Source organism: Chroicocephalus ridibundus, chromosome 4 (assembly GCF_963924245.1).
Source record: "Chroicocephalus ridibundus chromosome 4, bChrRid1.1, whole genome shotgun sequence".
Classification (NCBI taxonomy): domain Eukaryota; kingdom Metazoa; phylum Chordata; class Aves; order Charadriiformes; family Laridae; genus Chroicocephalus; species Chroicocephalus ridibundus.
The window spans coordinates 88654599-88676162 of NC_086287.1; the positions used below are offsets into that span (position 1 = coordinate 88654599).

General features: G+C 38.7%; 1 protein-coding gene across 1 annotated transcript in view; it reads left to right on the forward strand.

The window, feature by feature from the left end:
• Window positions 1-21564, forward strand: part of WWOX (WW domain containing oxidoreductase) — a 532132-nt gene that overhangs the window by 248738 nt on the left and 261830 nt on the right. The window lies entirely within an intron of this gene.

Genomic DNA, 21564 nt, shown 5'->3' on the forward strand with positions numbered 1-21564 from the left:
TATCGTTAGTGCAGTGCCTGGATTGTTAGTCACAGATGAGGACCCAGCCATATTAATAAATATGCAAAATTAACCAAAAAGATTGTTCCAAGTTCATATTGCTTAAAATTTAAGTGTTAATCAAAAGTCAGGGATACAGATAGATAAAAAGAACAAGCATATAATGAGATAATATTAATCAATATGGTAGGCCCTGTTTTAGGCATGATTTTTTTTGATGCCAAAGAAAAGATTAGATACCAAAGAAAGGGAGAATTTTAATGTGGGTTATGAAGAAAGATAACGAGATAATATTGCAAATGCTTGTGGGCAGATCTGTAAGCAGAATAAAAGAAAGCATGAAAATGCTTGTTTGAAAATTTAGGAAGTCATCAATGAAAATGACTATCTTGAAGTTGATCTAGGGTGAGCATTGACATGTTGATAGAGAATCAGGATAAACTGGATTAAACTGAAGGTTTCTATAGAGACAGACTACGGTACTAGAGGAAGAAAGGATGAATTTGTTGTGAAAAAGTAAGTTTTCTACCAAAGATGCTCAGCATAATGAGTGCAGGAGCAGAGAGAAAAGGGGTGAAATATTTGTGGGTTGGACCTTCATGTGGGTGCGTAGGATAAAAGTCTTACAGTTAAAAGAAAGAACTGGCAACAAACCAGACAGAAACAGATAGAGAACAGAAATCTGAGCACGAATGAGCAGTAAATTCTGGTGAGCTGGTGGTTCTGGCAAGTCAGAGGACTGATGGGTGACACTGAAAGAGGCTACAGAAGGGGAGGTGACCAGCCACATCCTTAGAGAGGCAGAACTCAGCAAGTACAAGTCAAAAAACTTAATTTCAAGATGAAAGAAACTGACAAGAATATCTTCAAAACCAAGAGGCAGGAATCTTATCCTTGTTTTTTGCACAGCATCTGTGCAGACTGTGTTAGTGCTCCCCATCTAATAGTGTTGAGTGGCCTTAAAAGGGGGAGAAAGCAATTTGGAAGAGGCTGTCCCGGCTGGGTCAGCTACTAGTGCAGTGTTGGAGACGATGTTCTCGGTAGTGTTGAGTGGCAAGGGACCTGATGCGGGATAGAAGGGCCCACCGAGTGCCTTGAGAATGAATCATTAACTATCAAAATTCTCAATGAGTTCAGCACTCGCTACCCCAGCTGCAGTGCGGTGCCAGAGCAGAACACAGTTGTGCATGTGAGCTTGTCTCCTGCCTCTAATTAGAGCAAGATTTGCGCATTAGCCCAGTAAGTCTCCAGTAGCCTGACACGTGAGCGACAGAGTGGAGAAGAAGCAGAGTGAGGTAGCTAGCAGAGGTTTAGGTGTGTCTGCAGGAGACCAGCGTAGTTTGGTGGAGATGTGTAGTAGTTCTGGGCAGGAGCCCAGTGTAGATGGAGCAATCTGCCCAGTTCAGGTGAAGGATGAAGGATGGGACTCAGTGAGGCTGGTGAAGCTGGTGACTGGGGGAGATTTAGATTAGATATTAGGAAGAAATTCTTTACTCTGAGGGTGGTGAGACACTGGCCCAGGCTGCCCAGAGAAGCTGTGGCTGCCCCATCCCTGGAGGGGTTCAAGGCCAGGCTGGATGGGGCTTTGAGCAGCCTGGTCTGGTGGGAGGTGTCCCTGCCCAGGGCAGGGGGATTGGAACTAGATGATCTTTAAGGTCCCTTCCAACCCAAACCATTCTATGATTCTGTGATTCTATGATCTTCAGTATTGGGCTATGAGGGCGCCACAGTATTAACACTTTGTTCCTGCCAGAAGTACATGTGCTCATCAACCTTTATAAATTGAATCTAACTCAATAGCAAAGTGTTAAGCATTCACAAACATTGAATTTTAATTGATTTTAAGGTTTCACAGTCATGTTTCCTATATTTTATATTAGAATGTGGGCCTTGAGATACATTCTAAGTTTTTCTTGTAAAATAAAGAAGGAAGATTTATCAGAAAACTGTACTGAATCATATACTTCTTTTTTCTTTTGACACACAGCACAAGACTAGTGCAATACTACAATGGCACTGCTGGTTTTGTGTCATTGCCAAAATCTTGGTCTGAGTCAGTAGAGACAATTTGAGACTTCATTCATCTGCACACATCCAGTATTTCTCAGGTGATGGTCCATTAGTTAATGTGTCAAACTCAGCAGTATTTGAGGAAGTGGCAGTGTGTATAGCACATTAACATGTTTTTGACTTCACACTGATCTAAACGACCCGAAATCTAATTGTGTGGATTGCTTATATCTTTTAGCACTTACTGCCATTTATAGCAACTGCTATACTTGCTGGAGTTATATCCAGGTATACCTAGGTACAGCACACGTGAAACTTTTAATTCAAAAGATTAAAGTATGTTAACACTGTGTGTAACTAATTAGTACATATAGCCAGAAAAGTGTATTTTACATTTTCCAATGAGATTTCTTTCAGCAGATGCTAATACATATTAGGACATCTGTTTATATTTTCCTTCAGTCTTTTTTTTTTAACTGCATCTTATTTAAAATACTGTTGTCAGCTGAAATAGTATTGCCTTAAACAATATTACTTGTATGTGTAGTTGTGAGCTCATATGTCTGCTTTTGAGATGTCTTTCTGCATAAGCAGATTTTTGTTTTGTTTTGTGTAAGTGAAAGATGTATAAAAAGTTGTTTTGCTTCATTTAAATTGGAGCAGGGATGAAAAAGGCAGAAAGAAGTCAGTAGGATAAAATGTAATGCTATCCCCACTAGGTAAAGTTGTCCAATTACTCCTGGTGTCAGAACTTTTTAACATTTGAATGGCTGGGAGGGGATACTAATTTCAACCTTAATGATCGCTGCTTTAGGAGTCAACATCACAACACTTCACTTATAATTTTAGCACATCTGTCAGCCTGTGCTAAAAAGGAGCCCTGGGCTAGTGGGTGACTGAAGATCCTTTTATCCCTAGAGAGGATTATGTATTCCCTTCAAGAGTGGGAAAATAAAAAGGTTATAAATACTCACCTACTTCACTGCTGCCCACATTTGCCCTGTTGACAAATAGTGATTTTCACATCCTGCTTTTACATTCATAAACACAAAAATAAATAAAAACTATGCAACTTCTCATTGTATAGCACTTATGGAAGCAGACCATTTATAATGTCACATATTCTATAATACCGTACAGTCCCTAAGCTGGACTTTTTTTCATTTCAATAGATCACATTGATTTCCTGTGTGACTTTATCTGCCTAATACAAAGTGGGATTGAACAGTTATTTGTCTGGATTTAGCCATTCCTTATCAAACATTTATGATTTAGCTATTGCTACAACATCTTCTTGTAAGGTCTTTCTTATTTTTATCTTTTCAGGAAGGGTATGAACATGATAACAGGGTTGTAATAAATCTATCTCTTGAAAATGAAACATATTTTGGGAAACCTTGTGCTATTGGCTGACAGGGCAGGGGAAGTTTAAGGGGCAGGACAGCCGCGCGAGTGAATTGTTTCTAGGACGCTGTGGGCATCTATTAATAAGAATGATTGACTCTTCTGGTGGAGGTTTTCAGTGTATTCAGATGGCCGTTTCCCAGCTGCACGGGAGGCTGGTGCTCTTGAGATGAAAGACCCGAGAGAAAGGAGAGGTTTGCCCAACCGGCCCACATTTGTACAGCCACCGCCAGGCTGTAGGTTGAAGAGAAATAACACAAGTCACAGAAAGGGCAGCGGGTTTGTGTCTTCTCTGTGTTCTTTCTGTTTATAAAAGTAAAAAAGTAAGATCTCAGTCTTTTCCTTTCTATTTCTCTTTCAATTTCTTTATTCTTTATCTAGAAGGGAAAACAGAAAACGTGTGTAATACTGTCTAATAATACTGACTGTGATTTAATTAAATTGGAGTAGAAAGTACATGTGAATAGGACCTTTTCTGTGTTACAGCTTATTTTAAAATGTTGTTAGAAAGAAAAAAGCGTATTACAGCTATCCACTGTGTATCCCAGGTGTTTTAATATTCCTAACCGGAGCATTTTAACTGAACAGTTTCCAAACAACCTCATCATACTGAAGTAATTTATTTTTCCTTACATAATGCTTTTCATTCAATGATTTCAAAACGCTCTACTAAGTGTGCTTTTTGAAGTGCCAAACTAAGTGTCATATAACCCCGGGGAGATGCCTGGTGGTTTTATTGTACCTATTTTGCAGACAGGTAAATTCAAACAAAGAGAGATGAACAGACTCCCTGTGAATGAGTAAAGGAGGGAAGACCAGAACCCAAATCCCCGCCTGCCCAGTGCCAGCCCTGAGCACGTGTCCCTTTGTTCAGACACCCCAGAGTGCTCATGCTGTGTATAGAAGAGAAAAAAACTTTGCAGAAACTATAAAAGTTAATAATTAGATTGTAAAGGCTACTCAACTGATAATGAGCATTTAATGCAGAACCATAAATTTGTATGGCACTTACAAAGAAAACGTTCTTTTGGTTTTGTCCTCACTTCCCCGATCTGTTTATCGTTAAATTTTTAACCTGCTTAACCGACGCTATATTCTGTAGAACTGACGCTCTATCTCCTTTTTTATGTCTCTTCACTAGTGCTTTCAATGACCTCTCTGTAAGTTTCTTTATATAGAAACCTGCTATGCTGTCTTGAATGCACAAGGTCAATAATGATTACCCTCTAACTTTGAAGGGCATCCCCCTTCTCCGCTTGCGAAGTATATCAAGCCACAAAGTCCCTGCATCCCGTAACTGTAATTTCTCTTATAAAATACAGTATTAAGAAAGATATTCTTATTTCCCAAACAGTAGAGCTTTAGTCCACAAGCATGTTAAGCCTGGTAAAGTCAAGATATAATAGTTTTATTCTTTTTAATGTAGAAAAGTAGGCTTGATAGTTTAATTTAAAACATATCCGTATAAATGGAAACATTTTTGCAATATATTTCAAAAGAAGTAAACAGCCTGTTCTTTTTGAATACATGGATGGAAAGCTAAATTCCCGTTGTTCAATATCCAAATGATGCAATTAGAGACCTTATTTATTTTTTATTTCTAAAGAACTGTGTCATGATCTATGCACACTGTAAATGCTTCAAGGACTTCAGCATGATCTATACGGCAATACTGGTACTACTGTGGGCTGTGGAGGATATGTATAATGAAAATATGCCTATCTTTTGGAACCAATGGTCCTCTAATAATTATCAATAAACAAAGTCAGTTAAAAGAAAGTACAGAAAGGCTAGCAATAACAAAAAGATGCTTAAATTGAATTGATACTATAGCAGGCATTGACTGTGTCATTGCACGGCTTAATAGCAGGAGTCCTGGTTCAATACGATGAACTTGGGAAGGTTTTCTTAATGAAAGAACTGATGCTTTCTGTTCAGTAGCAGCAATAGCTTAACTTTTTTAATTACCTACTTCAAAAGTTTATATGCCACTAATTGTAGTACTATAAACAAGGAGGTACTATTACTGGGTCCGCAGAAATAAATGTGAAATGATAATAGTCATTTTTTCAAGAAATTCATGCAGATATTTTATTTAACATTAATAAATGCATACGCTGCAATTTATTTTACCTACAAGTAATTCAGAGTTCTATGCAAGTATATTCTCAGAAAGCTGCTGATTTGGTTTTCAGTGTCTTTTCCATCAGCTGTGCATTTTCAGGATGTGTTGGGAAATATGATCCCCTCTCTCTCCCTCCCCATTACTATAAAACCAGAAAGCTCTAAAAAAGGCATATAAGAAGTTGGAAGAAATGTGCATGCATGTAAATATCTAAACGTATATAAATTAGCTTTAAAAATTGAATTCACTGAACATGAATAGTCACTTAAAGTGTAACTGGAATTGACTGTGTCATGTATCAGCCTAATAGCTGGAGCGCTGGTTCAATACAATGAACTTGGGAAGGTTTTCTTAATGAAAGAACTGACGTTTTCTGTGCAGTGGTTGCATTCATCAGACCACATAGTGTTCATTACGCTACAAAGGACTGCCAATGTGAATTGTTGGGATCATCTATTAGGTAAACCGGATAGGGACAAAGGATAGTGGGGGAATGAAAGACTTCAGTACCTCGACAGGATATTCCAAGTCAGCCTGCTTTGATGACCTTTCACCGCTACATTAGCATCTAGTCGCTGACAGATCCCTAGTTCATGCCCCAATTCTGCTAACCAAAACTGGCAAGGAGCACTGCTGGGTGCGCGCATCTTAGTATCCGACATTACAAACTAACCCGATACTTCACAGGGCCCCAATCTTTAATTTGCTTTGCTTAAGTACTGTGGGGGTTATTGAAAAATGGACACTCTTCCAGTAATGCTAATTAGACTCTAAACCCCACCCTGGTTTTGTGGTGCTAATTTGGAGACGTGCCACATGCTGGGGTTGATTTCTTCAGAGAGAAGATGAGCCCTGTGCCAGTGGGAAATGGGGAAAACCAGACGTGCTGATTGGCAAGGTCGCTGCTGGAAGGCCCCGCGCTGACTCAGGAGCAGGCACGGCAATTCAGCGGGGATTTGCATCCATGCTGTCCCTTGCTTACCTAATAGCAGCATTGTTGTGCTGTTTCACAGGGAGCTTAGGGATTGAAAAGAGAGATTTAACATTAAAGATAAAAGTTTTGCTTCAGTTCTCCTACCATCCAGTTATTAAGAAGCTTGTCTGCTCTGGGAGGCGGCGCACTACAAAAGCATTCCCAGCTCACAGACAGGGGCTGTGTTAAAGCACTGAACAGGTTTAATTCTTTCCTGTGGATGTTTATAGTAGATGTATCGGTATCGTGCACTGTTTTTCCTCCCACTTGCAGTGTTCGGGTTAAAGCTGTGTGAGGGTTACTAGCCTAAAAGTCCCTACCTCAAGGTCACTCCCCTAACCTTATTTCCGACACGTTTAAATGTATTTATATAGATAGGTAAAATATGGTAGCTGCTGCCACATAACCTTGTTTCCCTTGCTGACATCTCCAGTGGATGGAATTGATTATAAAGCTGTTATTAGGGATGGGGACGTGTAGTGTCAGGCCTGCTTTGACTGCGAGTGGCTGCCGTGCTGCTGGTGGCACTCCAGCGTGCTCCCTGGCCACGCAGGGCTTTCTTCTCTTTTACATCACCTGCTGCAGCCGCCATCCATACCTGAAAGATTTATAAGCCATAGAAAAGGAAAAGCACCTCTTAGTTACTGGAAGTTGCAGTGAATTTTGTGTCCAGCAAAAATTCTTTAAGAGGGACATTTTTGTTGTTTCGTTTTTTGAAGCGTGTTGAAGGCGCTGTGTGTATTTTCATTCCACAATCCATGCTCTGTCTTTTATTTCTGTTTCTCTATGGACTGTATTTAGTGAATCAATGACAAGCGTTACATATTTCTATGGTAACTTCAATACCATATCAGGATTTCAGAGCACTTTACAGACATCAGCCAATTAAGATTCACAACCTGCAAGAGCAGCATGACGAAAACATCTTTGTTGATATAAAATAGAAGCTAAAGGCTTTCCGTTTGTTTTGCTTGCTTTTTTTTTTCTTTCCTTCTTTTTAAATTAGCTAATTAGAGAGAGTTTTCAATTGTACTCAAAGTGAATTGTCAGGATTTGGGCCCATATGCTATTTGCCGGAAAGATTCAGGCTTTTACAGCTGCATTCTTGAAAAGTTTGACTTTGTGGGAAAAAGAAAGAAAACCTGGATAGGCCCTTGTGCTTTGGGAAACAGTGTGACATTTAAACTTGGAGAAGCCAGGCCTTGCTGTGCTACAGTGGGATCTATGAAGCACATGCCCTGAACTGAGCATATCCATTTCTTGGCTCCCTACAGCAGGAGATGGAAATGTTCAAAGGAGTTAAAGGCCCGTGTGAAATAGTGCCTCCCACTGCCGCTCGCACTCCCAAAACGCCAGCAGAAGACACCAGGGTTGCTGGAAATGGTGAAGATATTTCCCTTTTGTGGGAGGAAAAAGCTGCGTTACAAGTTTGAGGCAAGTTAGGAAGCAAGAGGCTTAAAGAATAAAAATACAAGTGCGTGATTTGTACATCTCTTTTGCAAATAGCGTGGTACCTAGGTAGTTGACAAAAAAAGGCAGAGAAGAGCTAGAATCTTGTTTGCAAAAACAGGTGACATCAGAAATTTTGTTAAGGACAAATTAGTCCTTACTGGTATAATTGAACAACACTACTTTTCAGACGTCCCCTGGGCGATAACAGAGTTCAAGTGAAGGAAATAAAGAAGATACTATTCTGCTTAACGGCGATCATGTGCAGAGTCCCCTGGCTCAGCCCGTGCTCTGTCATTGCCCCGGCCCCAAATATGGGAGCAAAGAGTCAAGACGGCACTAGCGCACCCAGCCTAGCTTTTCAAACAAATGTATCATTTTGAAAATAATAATTGGATATTTTAGATCAATCTCGCAAATCAGTGAGCAATAAAAAGTTTCTCGCATTTTAAGCATATTTTTAGCAGTTACATCTTTTTGGATATCCCCTATAATATAGGAGGAAATCAGTTATTTGCCCAAGACATTTCACTGCTGCTCAAAATAGATCATAGCACAGCTCTTACTATGTTGTATGCTCTCCCCTGAGCGTGTAGTTTATGCACAGGTGACTACAGCTAAAAGTCTGTGAATTGTTACTTGGTACATTTAAAATATCCACAAAAATTATCATCATTTTTTATGAGACGGAAGGTTAAGATGTGGTTTTCTCACTAAAGAAAAATATACTATTTTAAACGTAGGGCTTCCCAAAATTGTATTTGGTTTAATGTTTATAAAAAAAGATTTGAAGACATAATAGCAGCCTTTTTCAGATTTTCTGCTTCTTGAAGCACAGAGCCCAGGTGTTGATCCTCCATTACAGGAGGATCCTGCCGCTCTGCAGGAGTTTTGAAGGGGCTCTTGAAGAGTTTGTGCATGGTCTTCACTGTGGCCTGCTCCAGATTCCTGGAAGCATTGATGGCGGAAAACAGAGAGAAACTACAGGCCCGTGTTCCCTGTGGCTTTGCTGGGAAATTTTGTTCAGGAAAAATATGAAATGTGTCTTTATATTAGATGTACAGATGCACAGAGATCTTCACTGTGTGATCCCCACTCCACTCCGGTGACTCTTGACATGTTTTGGAGACAGCAAAGTCCCTGCTCGACACTACAAAATGTGCAAGCACATTTTGCACAGCAGACTGCCTGCTCTAGGAAGAAGGCAGGTGAGAAGCATGGCTTAAGTCTGTTTTGCACTGGGTTTATTTCCCTTTTCAATTTTGCACTTCACTAGAAGTAGAAACTGTACTAGAACAGCCTTGAAGCTGCCGTAAGTGACTGGAGAGGCCACACGGGCCTCATGAATATGGCAGTGGCAGGGGACTTAAATCTGCCAAGTTAACTAGCAGACTTTGACTCTTCTCGTTATAAGGTGCTATGTGTGCTTAATAATAATAGTAATAATAAATACCTACTGGTCTTCATCGTTCAGTGGAAATGGTCGTGTCCTTTGTCCCTTTGCTCCCTCCTGAAATCTTGTATGGTTTGAGATGCTTCTCGTTCAAAACGTGGTGGTGTAGCTCTATGGGAGCAGGTCAAACCTAAGATCTAAACATAGTGTTAAACAATAAAGAGTTCCAGGTAGCTTGGGACATTCCTACATAACAATCATGTCTTTCCACTACCATATTCTGTAGGTGTGGTGGAGGAGGGGATGTTGAAGGCAAAGATTTGCTAGTACGTGTGAAGCTGACTATGTTTATTTTGAATAAGTACTGTAAATCATCTGTCTGGGGAATGGGTTTGTGTGGGAAGCTAAGAGGGTTGGGTTGTTGTTTTTTTACTTTCAAAAATTGGATGGCAATTATTTTATTATGGGATTTCAGTAGGAAAGTAACAATTTTGTGGAATGGCTTGTTTTTCTCTGGAGCAAAGTTGTTGTCTGTTGCTATTTTTCTCTTAATTAGAGAGGCATTTTTAATTATCTGTCAAGGTCCCCTAGAACCTGGGATAGCTGGTCTTTCTTATATGTGATGAAATCAAAACAAGTAAGTAGAGGGTGAGTCTGTCACAACTGATAGGAAGTAGAATGAAGCCTAAATATGAGAATAATCAGCATGCCTGGACGGCAGGGAAGAACGAACTCTGTCAAGTAGGATGGCGATACCCTGTGTCTCTGCACTCCACCGTGCTGTGTTTCTGATGCAATGCAAATATACTTGTAATTATACTGAATAATATCCATTAATTCCATATCTCTGCAGTGAAAGTTTTCTGGTGCCTTTACGTATGGTCAAGAGACTCAGTTTTTTATTAAAATGTAACAGTCACTAAACTATTTGTGATTTGAGAAAAAGAAAGAGAAATGAAGTTTGACTTGTTTTCCCCTTTCTCTTCGCTCCAGAACAGGGAAGCTTTACCGAAGCTCATTCACAAAATAAAAAGCAATATTGCTGCAGAAGTTCCTGTTAATATTGCGTGGTGTCATTGTCTATTAAAAGTGGAAAGTGTATCACAGAAGATGACCAGAATCAGAATAGCTTTGAAGCAAATAATTGTGATTATTGTATGGGTGGCCTACATGCCTGTGCTGGGGTGTGCATGGGGGAGAGGGCGCACTGGTAGGAAACATTTAATCGCACAATAGCTGTCAGATCATCTGTAATTGAATCAACTCTGCTTGCATAACAAAATCTCAGCATTCTCAAATTGAAATCACTTAAGTAAAGTGATTTTGTGGTGTTTAAAAAGCAACAGAAAAAAATTCACTAAAGACCATTAAGCGGCCTCAAGCCCCACGTTTCAGTGTTCATCATTTGTACCGATTATGGTGTGACAGCTCTTGAGTTTCCAATGATAACAGCCATCTGACTTGATCTGAGTTCAATGGATTTTCACTAAAATAGAATCATCGCCTTTGTGATGGATAGAAAAAGTAAAGCAATACATCCTGATAAATGCTCTGGCTTTTTTTCCCCTTCCCTTACTGTGACCTTGTACAATCTATAAGTGAGCAAAGCTGAGCCCTGGCCACTGCTGCAACGCATCAGGACTTTGAAATTTAAGTAGCTCTGAAACCCATCAATGGGGTGAAGGGAGAATGGCCTGAGAAAGCGATGGATCATGCTTAGAGGGCTCACAGGGAAACAGGGTAAGCTGAAGGTCAATACGCAGACATGTCCTGAAGGAACGGCTCAGACACTCATTCACATTCACATCTCAAAGCCACTGCTGCTGTAGCACTGCGAGGAGAGATCAGTAGGAGAGTAAAATAAAACAAGAATTTCAGAGCGTATAATTTCTTCGCAGAAGCAAATGGCACAAGGGTACAGTATAAAATAGCTATAACCTATAGCGTTGGTGCGGTGCCCCAATCATCCCACCCGAGTAGCACCATGGAAACACATTCTGCCCATTACACTCCACTTGTTTTCAAAGTTTTTCAGTCCTGGTAATTGCGAAGAGCATTTAACATTTTTCATATGTCATTGGTTGTTTGTAACACATTATTCAGCATGACATGAAAGTGAGCTAAACTAGAAGGGCTGCAATCTGAATCCATACACATGCAGTCAAGTAATTAAAGGCCTTTACACTTTGTGCTTTGTATGCATGCGTGGGTATGAATGCGTACAAAACTTTTACACAAGTTTATGTTCAGATGCTGATTTCATTGGGGTTTTGTTGGGAAAAAGGTTTGATGCCAGGTAGAGACTGGCCTGGCTATAGAGCACTTAAAAAATAGGGGGAGAAAAGGGAAGAAATAGAAAATACTAAAATAAAATTAGTACACAAATTTGAACCCGCAGTTACGATGCCTAAAGCAGAAATTGCCGAACAAGTCAAGAGGCTTATTAGCATTTTATGTAAATCAGTTATTACTGTTCTCCACTTCCTTAATTATCCATGTTATTTCAATACAACCCTTTCTTTGATGTCCCAATTCTATATTTAAATAGTGCAAGATTTCTATCATATCCTCCCGCTGAGGTTTGTTCCATGCAAAAAACATGCCAAGAGCAGCTATTTTAGAGACTACTGGGAAATGTTTAATTGGTTAATCCCATTTGAGTTATGAGGGAGTATTGCCACGCACAGAAAACAGAAACATGTAAAGTACTGGCTAGGAGAAGTTTACTAAAACCTGCAAGACTTCCCCTGAAATTTAGCCCTGAAGATGTTTTGTTTCCTAGGTACCCAGCGGGAAACGATTCAAAGGAAAATCCTTCAGACTTCTTTGAAATACGCTAAATGATTGATTCATAGTAGAAATATTTTTGAATTAAAACGCAAAGTCATAATTTTTTTTGTTCTCGCGGTGCACAAGAGGTCTCTTTATATTTGACCTAGCACTACAGTGGCAAAAGAACAGCGTATTTCAGCCAAAAAAAAAGCCCACCAGACTTTAACAAGTTGTTAATTGTTACCTACTGTTGCAACCAAATCAATGCCCCTCAGGTTTCCAGGTTGTAAAGTGATCGACATAGTCTGGGTAAGTATTAATTCCAACGTAGAAATGGACATTCTGTGTCGCCCATTAGGATCAATTCTGCACAAAGGGATGCTTTAAAAAATGTAACGTCTCTGTACAGCTTCCAATTTCCAGCTCTGGACTGGAAAGACTTCAGAGCAAAGTATTGGCAAATATTCCGTTCCCTATTTCAAACAGTTGATAGTTTTAACCTTTTTTAAAACTTCTTTGGAAATAGTCTTAAGAGTTTTAGCACAAGCAGTGAAGAAAAAAGCATGTGTACTTACTTAATTTGGCTGTTAACAGAAGAAGTGGAATGCTACAGCATGATCAAATATAGGAGCTCATCATCATAAATTTTAAGGGAAAGAAGTAAAATTGCAGACTTTTTTTTTTTTTGCTTTAATTAATTTTAAGGGATAGCATCAATTTCCACATTTGCTGAAAATGTATCAGATTGTATAGTGGCTGATAAGAAATACAGGTAAAGGGAATTTTTTTAGTATGTGAAGCTTGGTAAATAAGAGAGGAATTAGTTGATTAAAAAAAGAAATCAACTCTTGTTTCTTCTGTAAACAACAGGGTTCTTTTTGTACTGATTCCCAAACTAAGGTTTAGCTTGTCCAGTTGAGAGGGCTTGGTGACAAGCTTTTCCGCGTTTGCAATTCTTGTAAACAGATGTCTCTCTCTTACAGAAATAGGTTAACTTATTAAAAAATCTACGCTAGAACTGCGGATTGCTGAGTTTCCATCACTGGGAAGTGCATTGTTCCAACTCTGAAATTATACAGTCTAAAATCATCATCATGTATTTTCATCAGGATGAAATATCGGGAGCTCTGCTTAGTGCAAGGTTTTATTAATGATGTGCTGTCAGAAGCTGGATGCTCTGCATATTTGCATATTAAACAGCTGAGTGAAGAAACATTCCTTTTATTGCTGCAGGGAATAAATCAGTTTAAAGCAAGTTCTCATCATTTATACTCCTTTCAGCTAAGTCTTCTTTTATTGAAATAAATTGTTGAAGTGCTTTGCTCATTCTTTGAATACTGATGAAATTTACCTTGATAGGGCCTCAGGAAAAATAACATTTTCTTAAAGGTGCAGTGTTGTTCTTTATCTACATACAGACTAACTTTTAGAAATTGTCTGTAGGAAAATTTGTGTGTCTCCAGCCTCACAAAATCTTCTTTTAGTTATAGGCTTTCTATAGGTATTTCGAGATGTTTGTGTAATTTTTCTAGTGCTGTCTACCCAGACATCTTCTGCACAGGAACTTTACACAACATCTAGAAGTTACATGGGTTTTGCTTTGTATAGATTGATTAGTTGCTGTTTGGTGAAGGAGGCCTTCCTGCTGCCTCACGTCTGTGCGCTGCAGATGAACATCACCTTCTCTTGTCGGTGTGCTGTCTGTTGGTGGCAGCCTGAGTTTAGAAGTGCGATGTCTGGAAGAACTAGAACAAAGTCAGTAACAAAGGAAAAAAAGTTTGTATTTTATTTGCTGTTCTTTCATCACGCTTGAAATGAAGCACACAAACCCTGGTTTTCCCAAAGTTACGTAAATAAACCACTTTGAAACCATAGTTGGTTAAAAGATGATAAAGAAAAGTTTTATCGTCTGTCATTTTTCCAGGCATGAGCAAGAAGAGACCAATAGAAGGAAAGTAATTTAAAATTAAGTGAACATATTGTCAGAAGTCAGATGGAGTTTGGACATTTTATTTAATAGTACTGTATTACATTGGCTAGCACTGAATTATCTGTCTGTCGCAATAAGCAGCAAAATAGTCAAAGAAATTATCAAAGAAAAAATATATTGTCTGTATTCCTATATTTTATTTTAAAAGGTTACAGCAGCAAGCCATTATATGCCTTTCTTATGTCATATAAAGTATTCTAAAATATAAATCATTTGTGACAGGAGCTTCTTGTTTTTAAGTGGAAAATGTGCATTTAATAACATGAAAATAATGTCAAAACATCCTCTCCTAGATGGTTGCCAAGTGAACTGTTGCTTTTCATTTATGTTTTATTTTTGGAGGTTGGGCTTTGCAGGAATATTTTCAGATACTTAGAAAAACAGTGATACATTGCAGCTGTAGTTTATTTTAATTGGACAGCACTAAGTGAGCTGACTTTATGATAAACAGTGCAGCCAGCGGCTAGTGACTGCACTTCTACTTTAAAGATTATACAGAAAATAAAATCCTTCAAGCTAAAGTCATAAAGGACCAAGCTGGAGTTACTTTTGGAACATATGTCTACGTTTGTCTCGGTGTGTGTTATTAGGGATACCTGATCCTAAGGCGTCATATCCTATAAAGTACATTTTGCCTTACCGCCTGACCCATCCAACTATCAAAATCTTGATATTAATGAGATTTTGGCTTATTTTAATTATTTAGGTTGTCATGATGAATTAATAGTTACAATATTTTATGTATAGTCCCAGAGAATTCTCAAGTACAGTGTCCGGTTCTGCAACTGGAAATCCTGATAATACTTCTTACCTCTTCAAAGATTTATCTGCTAATGTTCTGAGGTGTTATCCCTGTAAAAGGCTGTCAAACCTTTGATTTCTTTATTACTATTCAAAAATATAAGAGAGCTTTACTTAATGTAAAGTGCTTTTTTTGAAGCTATATGTGATTTTTTTCCCCCCCGCGATTGAATAGTAAATCTGACATAAATTCACTTGCTGACATTTGGATGTTTATAGGGATGATTTGGTTTAGTGGTTAGCCCTATTGTATTTCACAGGGGTGTTGTCAGGCTTAATTAATTATGCCGCAGCAATATGCAGTGCAGATTTTTGTGCCAGTATCTTCACGGCTCTTCGCAGGGAACTTGCAGTACAGGACAGCTATTACCAGCCTGGCTGATTTTGCCTCTGTCGCCCTGTACACATCTTTAACCAATATCTCATCTTCTCTGTTTGCAGGAGGATATTTATCTTTTTGTAGCTGAGAGGAAGGGGAACTGAACAACCCCTATTGACTCAATCGCTGTAAAAAATCACTGCAAGAAAAATCCCTTCCCAGTTTGCCTGCCATCTGCTGCTCCTGCTTTTAAGCATGTTTCAGATGGAAACCACACGATGACTGGCCATATTTTCTATTTTCTTCCTGTTGTCATAGGCATCATAGGTGGAAACTTCATACTAGAGCATTCTGCCTACCTGCCCCTTGTGAGGTTAAGATAACTTCCTAGAGTATATCCTTACATATTTTTTGTTTGTTTGTTCCTGGAGAAGTTATAAATGACTCATGCTCTGGGGCATTTACTACCACCATAGGAAAACTGTTTGACAGTGTAAGAGGCTTCAGTGCTTGAATTTTTTTTCCAGATCTTCAGCCTGAGGCAGGATGTAAAATATAGGAAAAGAGAGAGTTGAGCTCTTTTTAGTGATGAATCCGCACTGAGATGTTTTTGTAGTATTGAACCACGAACTATAAATCATCCGTTTGCGGGTGAGTTAAATGTAGGGAAAACAGTGCAACACATATTCATGATTTCCAGCGACTAAAGAAAGATGAACAATAACAAGGTGCAAACTCTTAAAAATGGGTTTAAATCAACATCTTTAAAAGTTGTTCTTATTTTTGTGAGACAGGAAAAATACCTAGTTTTAGAAAGTATTTCTAGAAAGATTATTAAAAATTACTTTGAGAATCAGGTTGCTTTATAGAGAATGCCAGCATCTTTATTCTCCTAGCCACCAGGAAAGTTTCCGTAATCTTCTCTCCTTGGGGACTTCTTCTTCAGGAATAACAGGAATGTTTGGGATCACGCATACCAATTAATCTTCTGTCTTAAATATTATTCTGGACTTTGCTCTTTGGACCCCTTTGTTGCTTTTTTATGAGCTATCAGGTTGTTTCGCGAATTTTTGTGCACTGAGGATAGATGGCGTCTTTGTGCCAGCCGTGTATTTCCCTGCCGCAGTTCCAGGCGCGCAGCTTCACTGCAAATCGTAGGGCTCAGAGGAATGGCAAACTAATCCCTCCTGCAAAGAGGTTTAGTTCTATCTGTGTGAAAATTCAGCACTGTAATTATTCTTTTTTGTTATTGTTTTTAACCTAGTCTGGTTTACCCATCCCTCTAAACGACTTTGAGAAGAAAAACGCTCTTAGGGATGTAGATCTAGTAACTAGAGTAAATTGCTTTGCTGCTGAGAACTCTGTAGGAAAGGGTGTGGGAGGGGAGGAATTTGGGCTGCAAAAAATATGTATCTCTTGAGAAGCCCTGCCTATCTGACTTGCAGTTTTTAAATGGTGCGTTTTGGTCAGGGTTCATGCCAAGATGCCTTTACATATTAGCTTTGGTGAGTTGTTACTGTGTTTTTTGGATTACACATGAAAAGTATGTCATGCCTGCTGGTATGATGAAGACAACAGTTGAATTCTTTCATGTATCTTTGCTCTATGATAATACTTGAAACATCTTGTAATCTTGAAAAGGTGTGTCAAGAGGATCTAAACAGGAAAATTCTGGAACGCTTCACCACTCATAGGTTTCATTTGTTCTAACCGATGCATACTATTCTTTAACTAAAAATAAGCAAAAAGCTGCCTCTAAATCTGCTGTCAAAACTTGGTATCTTTGTCTACCACCCGGGTGGATGCAAATAGGACTCTGGGTGACACATGTTGCTTGTGCTAATCCATGCTGCAACCTGCCATGTACCACAGACACAGGTACTGTAGTGGGGTTTCCCTTCTGAAACAGGGAATGCGAGGCAGTCTCTGCCTGCAGGAGCAGGACGACTGCTCTCCGCGCATGGGCCTGTTGTGCTGAACAACGAAACCTGATCCTGGCTCAGCTCTGGGAGTGCTAATGCCATAGAAAATAATACTCTCCCCACCACACATAACAAAACCAAACCAATATGAGAATGATTGGCTGCAGGTTTATAATGCAGAAACATCAGTCTGATGCTGGTACACAAACTAGTGCTCTGGAAATCATTAGAGGCCTCTGGATCTCTCTATAGTACCCTTGTTAGTAGATGCCCAGGGATTTGTTGTTATTTTAGGATTTTTTGATTTCAGCACTATAAAATAGGGCACATTTAACTGAAGGTGAAAATAACCATTATATATATTTTATTAATATCTACTTTGTTCTTCAGTTGTTTATACTGCGTGTAAGAAGATCTCTTCCAAAAGGGTATGTTTTACTTTGGTTTCTCTTGAAGAAGCACAACCATGTAGGTATTGATTCTATACGAGAAAAGAGAAGTCGTGACTGCCATGAGTTACTTGTAACGTAAGTGTATATATCTCAATTTACCTTATGGTTCCCTGGTCGATACATCATTTAAACTGACTGTTTTTATTTTGCTTGTTGGCCTTTGATTTCTTATTTAAGTTCTTGAAGGCAGTAATTGAAATTTCTAACTACAAAACACGTGGATGATGAAGGAGACTTCCACCAAAAAGCTAAAACTAACTAAGGTTCTTAATTTTTGCAATCATTTCACTACATGAATTATTAAAATTCTTATCATGCCAAAGGTTTAAGCAGAATCCCTCATACTAGAATTTTATTTATTTTAAAAAGAGTCACAATGATACCTACCTAATGGTAGGTAACTGTTATGTTCATTTCATCTTGGGTTTTTTGTTAGTTTAAACTTCTCATGGTAGTATCCAGGGGAAAGGGTGAAGGAGATAATTTGTTGGATGTGTGAAGAAATTGGGGGGATACAGGGATGGGTAGAAAGAACAGAAAATGGTTGAGTAGGAGCGATAGGAAAGAGCGTGAGTAGCAGAGGAAACATGAAACATTGGGACAAATTGCCAATTAGCAGAGAAGGCAGTTCTCAGATGTAAAAGAGAAAAATCTGCTATAATTTTAAAGTCAAGGGAGCTTTCATGACAATTTATAATCCTCTCCTTCACTTCTGCTGAGAAAAATTCAGCATAGCTTTCTTTTTATTTTTACTTCTTTCAGTATGGTTTGGAATGACACAGATGGGGGAGGGCCAAACTATCGGTAGCACTAAACCGCTCTCCCAAACCAGACCAATCTTCGTCTTCCCAGTGGAAAGAACACGCACAAAAAGGAGACCCTCTTCCTTTCTTTTCAGGTGTCGCAGAACTGGACTAATGCCATAAAGACAGCTAAAAGATAGTAGTTGGGTTGAATGTATAGCTACCATATTCATGATATTTTCACAGAAACTGTGTTTCTGTTCAACGTTGTCAATGCTTGGTTGAGGAAATGCAAATAGTCTTTAGTCTGAACAGCTGAAATATGTGTATTTGTAAAGTTTATTAGAATTTTTTGAAGAAAAGAAAAGGTTTTGCATTTCATTTGGGTTTCTGGTTTGTTGCTGTGCTCAGAAATTGCAGAAGAGATCAGATTGGAAATCTGAGCTATTGTAGCCTTCGACTCTTAAATATGTTAAAGCGCTTGTTCAGTTGAGGTATTATAAACAATTAATGTAGTTGGAATTCAATTCAGAGGTAGGTACGTTTTTATGCTTTTGGGATTCTCTAATTGTAATTGTATTTTTGTTTCTACATTTTATTAGGAAGTTCATATTTGACCTTTATGGGGTTGGATGATGGGAGAGAATCCAATAAATACCTTCTGGATGGGTAACTGTTATCTGTGGATCAACGCTCCTGGTTTATGTGGTCTTCGTGGGTGGCAGAGGAAAGTGATTTAGAGTTCTATGAGAGTACTATGTCTTGATTTATGGTATAGCATACTAAATATGATAATTCAGGCTCTCTTCCTTGTTTTTTATAAATGTAGTTCTTAAGTGAGAGCAGAATTTTTGTTTAGAAAAAGAAAAGCCTGTAATATAATCCCAGGTCAGCTATGGCTCAGAGCACTGGGGTGAAGGGGAGTGGGAATATCCAACTGAACCCTTGGCAAACTGTGGGCTTAAAATACACAGAGGATTCATGCAAGCAAAGTCATATGCATTACAGAAATAAGGATCTATTTGATATCATTGTAAAACTACTTCTTGACTTCCTTCACTTGTTCACTCTTGTCTGTGTCATACATTGAAGAAGACTCTCCTTTTGTTCTATATATTTGAGATTAGGTATCCTGAGTTTTATCAGATCTTCTCACGCCTTTCTCTCCTTAAAGCGTACATTACAGATCTCTTACTTATTGCAGATACAGTGTGGACTGGATGTTATCTTATTTAGGAAATACACCTTCGAAGCTACTGCTCTGATGCTAAATTTGCTGAGTTTGATTCAGCTAATTTGAGTGTGGAGAAAATATGGGGAAAATTAACAAAATTACTTGGACTTGGCTTTGTAATTTAATGTAGCTTTATTTTTGAACTTGTGTATATCTAAGTATTAGTAAAAACATGATGTTGTGAAAATTATAAAAATGCCATCTGGAACAATGATACTTCAAAATCATGACAGCTTCTTTCTCAGTGTTGCTCTTGTGGAACTCCCCTAAGAGCCACTGAACACTGTTTACTTGCTAAAAGTTTTTGTTTGTTTCTTGGGGTAATACCAAGTTTAAGCAGCTGGAAAAAAATGGTTCAGAGCAGGCCCAGGTTAAGCACACTCAATCCCCTGGCATTACCAGTTTATTTACAGTTCTTTTGTTTAATTGAAAATACACAAACTAGCAAACTTTCTGGCTTCAGTCCATTTCCTTAGCTCAAAAAGCTTTAAGCAAACAGGAAACTAAACTTAAACAGGAGAGTCCATCTGTCTTCAAGGTGTGTTTTGCCCTGTGCGTGGTCAGAGTAACAGACTGCTGGTGGTGCCGGGGTGCAGGGCAGCGCCTTGGGAGGAGCCACCAAGAGGTTTTGATGGCTCAATCTCAGCCCAGGGACTGGCTCCCAGGTCAGGTCGATTCCACGGAATTGCCTCTGCCATTCCTTTATCCAGAAGTACACACACGTGTGCGCGCGTGTGTATATATATACATATACACACACACACTTCTGTGTGTATATATATACACACACACTCTTCTGGATATATACACACTTCTATATATACATAGAAATAGTGTATATAGCATGTGTATATACACTTCTGGATACTATATATATACTTCTATCCTTCTATATATATGTACACTTCTATATATACATACTTATATATGCTATCTATATACTCTCTCTATATATACACACACTCTATAAATAATGTGTTTGGCAGGGCTTGTCCACATGGTGCAGGATGTGACTACATGTTCATTTTTTCACATTGCTCAGATTCTGAAGTGATGTGCTCAGTCCTCCTTGGGTGTAGGAGGGTGAGGCGGTTACCTCTTACTTAGCAAACCCATTCGCTTTCCCTGTAGGCAACAATCCACCCTACTTGGAGCAAGTTTTTATTCCGCACTGTTCTCGTGTCTTATTCTATTCTTAGGTAATTATACTGTTGCGTGAGCTGTGCTTATTTGTGGGGTAATAGTTACAGGAGGCGTTCTGTCATGGAATTACTATGTAAGTACAAATCATGGAGTTGGGTTTTAGGCTTTGTATAGGTGCATAGCTGCCCAATAATTGGATAGTTTCTGGTATCATAAGCAATATGATATGGTACAGTGTGTGCTTCATTAAGCAATATCTGATTTTCAGGCCAAACCTTGGTGTCGATGTTTAAAGCTGGTTCTTGGACTTAGCTGGCTCCCAATGCAGGACACAGAAACAAAGCCAACATTTTCTGATTGGGTCTCACTTCATAAAATATATTCATGTTAAAATATGTTAATGTTTTGGTCCTATTTTGGAAAGGAAGAAAACTCCTATCTTTAATTTATTGCTCTGGAGCATCCAAAAAGTGAACTCAGAGGAACAATTACTTCCTGGACCTTTCTCTTTAGAAAGCAAAAAAAAATCCCCTAAACCTCCCTTTGCCCTGCTCTCCTTCAAGACGCCCCCTTCTCCTCCAAATTAGCAGTTAAACCACAAAGCTGATCAGTAAAACTTATTTTATTGTGCATTAGAAGGAGCAGAAGTTATTAGCCGATTATACCTATATCAGTTTTTATAAATATGGAAATTTAGATGGTGGTATAACTACTGTATAGTTACTCTTTTATGAGACTGAATGGTATTTAAGCAGATCATTTTCTCACTAGACTCAGCTTTCTTCAAGTATCAGTTCATTCTTTCAGACGTAAGAACTTCAAGAAACCATAAAA